Source organism: Etheostoma spectabile, chromosome 13, assembly GCF_008692095.1.
Source record: "Etheostoma spectabile isolate EspeVRDwgs_2016 chromosome 13, UIUC_Espe_1.0, whole genome shotgun sequence".
Lineage (NCBI taxonomy): Eukaryota > Metazoa > Chordata > Actinopteri > Perciformes > Percidae > Etheostoma > Etheostoma spectabile.
In genome coordinates, this window is record NC_045745.1 from 22,424,221 (window position 1) to 22,432,090 (window position 7,870).

Sequence of the window (7,870 nt, forward strand, 5' to 3'; positions counted from 1 at the left end):
TATTGTTATCATATTTAGACACTGTGAATGAACTTATGCATAGGTTAATGAAACAGAACTCATATCAGACATTGAATGAGGGAGAAAATGTACTGTTGCTTGGCATCCAGGTGGGGGCGATACCCTGTTGGCAAGACATTACATTTACAAGGAGAACGGATGCAGTTAGGCCAGAAAGCCACGTGTTCAATCACAATGGAGGCACAAAGGAAATCCCACAGGAAACAACCGCAACACACGCACACACCCCACAATGGTACCCAGACTGATTGTCAAACAGGAAATTCCGAAAAGTAACTGACCCACCCAAGCCAACTTTAGAAATTACAGCTTTGTTAGACGATAGTTTGTCCACCCGCAATCCTGCTCTCACGATTCGCCTCTTTCCTTTGTTTGCCTTTTCACTATCTTTAGCCCCGGGCTCATTTTACCCACCCCGGCTTCCGTTTTTTTTTACGACACCCGTATACCTAACCTCTGTTTGCTTCACAACCCCCTCCCTTCCTTGGTACGCCATTTTTATATTGTTTTGTTTTCCAGGGACTGTTGCTTTGTTATTACTTTCGTTTTTTTGATTGATTATTTTTTTGTCAGTTGTGCAGCATAGAGGACCCCATGTTGCATTTACTGTTATATCGTTTATTGGTTTCGTGAATTCCCTTCTCTTTGCATTGCACTCCTGTTTCTTTATGTTACTTATTTCTTTAATCTTCCATTTCCACCTTTTTGGATTTCTAATTACACTGCCCCCCCCCCCTTTTCCCACCTTTGATTCCCCCCCTGTGCTATATTTTTTTTTATGCCCCCTTTTCTTAGCACTTGTTGACTTCCTCTCACTTACCCGCTTATTTGACGCCTTCTCGGCCAAAGTTTGGTTACCTCCATAGTGGCATATTCCCGCTAACAAATTTTGGTCCTAGCAGATGGCTTCCTTATCCCGCGTTCCGACTTCTTTTTCCCCCCTTCCCCCCCTTTCCCCTTTTTTCCTCTTTCTGAGTATTGTTTTGGTGATGTTTATAAGTGGTTAGTTCAATTCCACGGAATCAGGATTAGAAGGTGTTAACTCCGGGTCCAGATTCCACGGACAGTCCAAGTCTGACGGTACGGGACAAAGGAGGCATGGTGTGCCAACCACGGAGAATGGTCATGAGAGCTCTCTAAAAAAGGGTAAGCTGAAACCTGTTTCATCAAATTCCGCTATTGATATAGTATAAACTAAATTAAAGTGATTAGACCTCCGGGTGAGTACATATGTAAAAAAAAAATATAGACTAAAAATTATTAAGTGTTTTTGGGACATAGAGCAATGCATTCCATTTTCTCTGATGAATGAATGAAAGTGTGAGAGTAGCATCTGGGATGCGTAGACGATTTAGAAGGATGCATGAGTTGATAAAATATGATTTCATAATGTATGGAGCACCGCTGTGGGTGAGGTTCGATAAACCTGTGTAGACTTGTTAACCCTCATGTGTCCTCGGGTCAAATTTGACCCATTTTAAGTTTTTAACTTAGGAAAAAACATTTAAAAATAAAGGCCACAACATTGAAAAAGTGAAAAGAAATTCATGGTTGACGGGAAGACAACACAAGGGTTAATAGATTTAATTGGAGAAGGCCTGAAACGCGATAGCGGGCCAGTGTTCATAGGTGATTCCATAGAGTTACTATACGCAGGGATTCAAAACTTGCCGGTAGGAGTGATTGACCTACATGCGAGGGAGGTCTCGGCGCGTACAGAGCCAGCGTTCAACATTTTGGAGTCTCGGTCCATAAGACTGAGTTCAGCGAATGAGATAATGACGATTCCATAAAATTCTTTGGAGCACGTGGTGTGAGTAATACGATAAACCGCCAGGTGTACTGTGAGGGGAAGTTTGCGCGACGTGTCAGTGTTTGTCTTAGAGGAGAACCGGCCCATAAGGCAGTTCCAGAGGGGGGGTAAGTAGCAAAAATTGTAAAAGTATGTTACTTCAGAGTAATATGATCAAGTAAAAGAAAAGTAGTCATCCAAATAATACTTGAGTGAAAGAAAAAAGTACTTGACGAAAAACTACTCAAGTAGTGGTAACTGTTGAGTAACGTCTGATTATTCTTAACACAAGCATCAATCAGACCGCCAAAGATAAAAATAATTATCTTTAGGCAAATTATAGTTCATCCAATCAATAAAATAAATTATTAATTACAAAATAGCTTATGAGAGACTTGTCACACCAAATTTGTGGATACTGATGTGTAAAACATACTGTATGTAACCTAAAAAGGTACAGTTTATTTTTCACTAATCTACCAAGTAAAAGTAAAAGTATAGTGATTAAAACTACTCCTAGAAGTACAATTTTTTACTCGTTACTACCCACCCTGGGCACGTCAGCGGAGTTAGAGATAGAGATTTGAAGCATCTGGGATCGTAGACGATTCCAATTATTGGAGCTTTCTGTGGGTGTTTCGATAAACTTGTCGGTAGATTGATTCGTGCAAGTCCATACTGATGAGGGAAGACCGCAGCACAGCGAGCCAGTGTTCGTGTGGTGGTTTCATCAATAAGGTGAGTCACCACGTGTTGAAAAAGTAATGTATTTGTATGTATTTGTCAGAGATGAATTGTAAAAGTTTGGAAAAGACTGATTAAGCCCGAGTGAAGCGTTGATAATGACCAAGCCTTGGCTGTCCGTCTGTGGTGCTTGCTGTTGAGGAAGCTAGAGTGATTCCTTAGCTATTTGAGTCCCGACGTTTGGACCCTCCAAGTGGAATTACAATATGGACACCTCCTTAGAGGGTCAGTTCCCCCAAATTATAAAACTAAATATTTCTCACCTCACGCTGCTAGCAGAGCAGATAGTTTGGTGTTTATTTGGACAGATTTTAACATTTGCATCTGCATTTTCTGTCACTACCTCAATACAATGGAGGTGAATGTGTTTGTGATTCTGAAAGTATTTTAGGCACAGTGGTGCTTTGAGTTGAATGCTAATCTCAAAATGCTAACATGCTCACAACGATGATGCTTAGCAAGTTGATGTTTAGCAGGCATACTGTTACAAAGGTCTGTGTCAATCTGTCAAGTGGGTGTTGAGATACTAAAATTGAAAGAAAATTCCAGCTTGTAGATCTGGAGAAAAAGTCAGAGGATCAGTAAAGTCTGTAGAATTCATCCTCTAGTGACTTTGAATATCTGTCGCGAATTTCATGGCAATCCATCCAATAATCGTCAAGATATTTCATTCTGAATCACAAATGCCAACCTGCCGATGGTGCTCGAGGAAAGGTCAGTCACCAAAGTCAGTGAATTCATCCTCTGGGGGCCATTTATATCTGTGCATCCCATAATTGTAAAGATATTTTACCAAAATGGTGTGCCCACCGACCGATAGATGGGCCAACATACTAACAGACCAACATTGCCTTCCCTAAAGCCATGCCAATACATTATACAGGGTGCAACACATTTTTTTCCCCTTTTGCCAGTAGATCAAAGTTTTACTGGCCCCTTGTGTATTTTTACTACTTATACTTGTATAATAAAATATAATAATTTATTAATCATATACGTTGTAATGATTCATCCAAAAAAAAAACTTTTCTGTATCTACAAATATAAGTTCAGTCAATTTAGTTTGATTTGAACTATAATTATTTGTAGTTATAATACAGTAATGCTTGTTTTAATTTAAATGAAAGGTCTGTATTTACATTTTCAAGGCAATGACACTGCTGCCTTCACTCAACCTTTGTAAACTTCCAAAGGTGATGATTGTCATGAATCAATATTGTGCACTTTAGTTAAAACAATGCAACGATCGAAAACATCGTGATATGGTTTTGTTATTGTTCTTAAATTATGCAACATAGTTAATTTGCTGCAATGTTATGAAGAGGCAAAGACATGCAGATCAGGCAAATATCAGCTATTTCAAAAAAAAGAAGAAGAATTTAAACAGCCACCTGGTAACTAATGTGTTTCCTCTTTGTGTTCATATTGTAGTAACCTGACTATTTCCAAGCCATAGTTGATGTTACTAGGCTATTTAATTGTTCATTTTTACTTTATGGTATAATTTCAGACATTGTTTGAATGCGGCACTGGGGAAGCTAACGTTGCAGTTAGCTAGCTAGTAATATTAGCTAGTCTTCCCAGGAGAGACTACTTTCCCAGAAGGAGACCGGACAGCAGCAAATAGCAGTTGCTGCAGCTGTAACTGGGTCGAGTTGCGGCTACAGCAACTAGAACCCGGGCGGATCAGAGCTTCTGTCTGGCGGAGGGACCGCGGGGAATGCTAATATAGCTAGCTTCCAGCGAAAGAGAGGGGAGCGGACATCAACTCCAGTCTGGCTTGGTTTGAGTTGCTGCAGCCGCTACTGAAGATCCACAGCATCTGTGGGTACTGGATGGGTGATAGACATGTTGAGAAAATATATTTTTGTAATTTGGGTGAACCAACCCTTTTAAAGTGCATTGTTTTAATTGTAAGACTATGTGGCTCTTATTGGAATTAAACACTCCAAATATAGTTTATTCTCCTCTGATCTAAAATACGTTTTGCACTTCACCCTGAATCTCATATATGAGCTTGTTAGCACCTTATTGATATTCATGAAGGTGTTAATCGTGTGGCAGAAGACACCTGCTCTGCTCTGTGAAGGGGAAAAGGTGCTTCCTCTTTCACAGATGCTGCTGTCCTCTGCCATCTGCCTGCTGACACAGGCACCAGAGGGGAATAGCAGCATCGGAGAACAGAGAGAGTGGAGATGAGAGGAAGATGACTTTATTACACATCCAAATCCAGCTCTCACTAACATCACGAGGCTGGTATTCATGTGTACTTCACACAAACATTTGACAGGTCTGGAATTCATCTGATGAGCATAAATCAGTTTGGGAATATTTTCTTAATCTGAACCACCCAAAGCAAAAAAGTTATTCATATTTTGAATGACATGCTCTTGGCAGTTTCACTAGTGTTGACAGTGTTGAGGGAGAAACCAAGGACAGAGGAAAGGAACATTATTTAATTATTCAAATAATTACTTCCCCTGACCTTCACTCTACCAATCGCACTCTGCAAGACCGTTTCTAAACCTATCACAGGGAATTGTTACACTCACACAATTCTTTATTTTCCTTAAGATGGAATGTGTTTGGCAAAGCTAATTATGTCTGTGGGACTACATGTGCTTGTCTCTGTGCAAACTTGTGTGTGTGTGTGTGTGTGTGTGTGTGTGTGTTTGTGTGAGAGAGAGAGAAACAGAAAGAGGACTGAAGGATGGAGATAAGAGCTTTGGCTTCAGTTGGTTTTTGTCACTAATCCCAAAAGGCGTGGCCGCCAATTCCGTGTCATTCCCTGATATCCCACCATGTTCTGACTCCATGCCATCCTAACACTGCCCTTGTGAGGACACCAGTCTCTGCACTGCATGTTAATTAGGGGAAGACATGCAGTAACTAGGGGGGTGCAACTGCATTTGGGAACTATTTTGAGCTAAAATGTGTGTGTGTATGTTGGTTTGACAAGCTCATTCTGCTAAACTCAGGGGAACACTTTTATACTTAGATAATAGACAGATAGGTGTCAAGATATTAGTTGCAAATATGTTGGAATGTCTAGGTATTGTTGATACATTACCAGATATGCTTTACATCTCTGTTAATTGGCAGCAATTTCCAAAGCTCCCTGCTGAGCAAGAAGCTCACAAAAGCAAAATTAAAGGATTTAATGAGCGTAGGAAAGCGGAACATTTTACTTGTCTTATGCTTATTGAAGGAGAAAGTAGGTTTGCATCCCAATCTTGGAGAAACGGTAAGAATATTATATATTTTTCCGTGTCTCCAAGATGGTGTGCAGAATTATTTGTAATGTTCAGTTTGGGTTTCAAACATTTTATAGATCAATATGCACGGACTACACTCCAGCTTTTCGTGTCATGCCAGTCAAAATGAGCCCCACAGATCCGACAGCATGGACTAGGGAAAACATACTGAGGCATAACTGTGACACACACACTAACACGACAGGCAGCCTGACAGGCGAGTACTTGTCCAGAATAAAAATGAGTCAGATGGATATATGATATTGCTACTGTGTAGAAAGGGGCATAAACTATAACACGTAAAAAAAAATACGTAAACTGAAACCACTGCTTTACTAAAACCTTTACCACTAATAGTCTTTGGCAAATTTGTCCAATCCCTCTGAAGTGTATACACTCTAAATTCATGAAAGAAGAGAAGAAAGGAAAAATATGTCCTCAAAGTCAGATTCATTTGAATATATGAATAATTTAGTGCACCAAAAGATGTGGGACCCTTAAATTGCAAATAAAAAAGTCCTTACTCAGACATTCATAATTCATACTGCATGGAGAGACGGGTATATATAGTATATGATGCACAAGTTAGCCATAAAAAGTTTAGAAGGACAAAAGCTACAACATTGGACTTTGTGCATAATTACTGAGTTGGTTAGGTATTCCTACATATCAGTCAAACCACCACCACCACCGCTGTGATATAAAGTGTCACCGTCTGGTTTGTGTGTGAGTGTGTGTGTGAGAGAGAGAGAGAGTGTGAGTGTGACCCCCGTTTGAGCAGCTTTATTATTCCACCACCATAAGAAACAGACATTAAGAGCTCTCGACAAACATCCCCCTTCTCACCAAGCTCATTTTCTTTTCATGCCCTGGCTCATTATAGTGATGGGCCTTTTAATGGAGGAGATTGGCACCAAATTTCCACATCATATTCCCCAATATAAGGCACTTTGATCTGCATGAGGATCATTCAAAGCATTCTTAAAGCACAATGACTGTGTGAAACATGTGACCTCCAGACAACAGACAGATAGATAAACTGCCTGTTGGTTATTTTTAACTTGTGATCACTACTCCTCATATTTGATGTAGTGTGTTGGTGTTTGTCAGGAATATTCAAACCCCTCCACACATGACATTGTTTTTCAGATTTTACTTCACTGCAGCTTGGCACAGACAATTTGGCCTCTTCAGAGTTCTGTTGTCTCATGTTGCTGTGAAAACTTGGATATCAAAGTGCTGATTGCTGGTCCTCTTTTAGAGCCAATATATGCTGCCAATTGACCTTTACCTAATACAACCCATCTTTGTAGCAGTGTTTATAATTGTAACAAGGACAACCAGACAGTAGTTCATATTTAATCCGCCTGAAATTAATTATTTAACTGTATTCTAATGATGTTTTCCCAAACTATTTACTGACATGGCGAGTAGTCGTGTCTGAGGAATGATGGGGAATGGAGTATTGTGTGTAAAATGACAGACACTAATAAGATAAAGAGATAACTGAGAATGGACGTAGACTGTGAGTTTTACATTTGGATGGATTCAGGATCAGTTAATCAGCTTCTATTTCTGCAAAAGGCAAGGGGAAAATGCCTCTTCAACACGGGTAAACCCCAGCAGATTAGGCTGCCTTTTCATCACTTTATCCTGCAGGTTGGTTGCCTCTTTCGTGGTTTCTCAACACTTTTTCTTTGTTCAGGGTGAGAGACAACCCCAAGCCATGATCCCTACCAACAGGGCTAACACCACTGGATGAGGGTGCTGCCGAGAGATGAGACGTCCATCCCCAGCTGGGAGGATTTTCCTGGATGGCACAGTATTTTAGAGGTGATGCTTAAACTCCCCCAGCCCATCTGGCCCAAGCCTGTCACCAGCAATACATCACATTAATGAAATGGCAGCAGACCAATGCTATCTGTCATAAGCAATCTGCATCTGCTCAGGGACTGAACGGAAATGAGGAAGAGGACTAAAAGACAGAGGAAGGCAGAGAGACTTTGTTTCCCCCGAGCAGGTGCCATGTTTGTGTTTTTGTGTGTTAAGTTTATGTGTT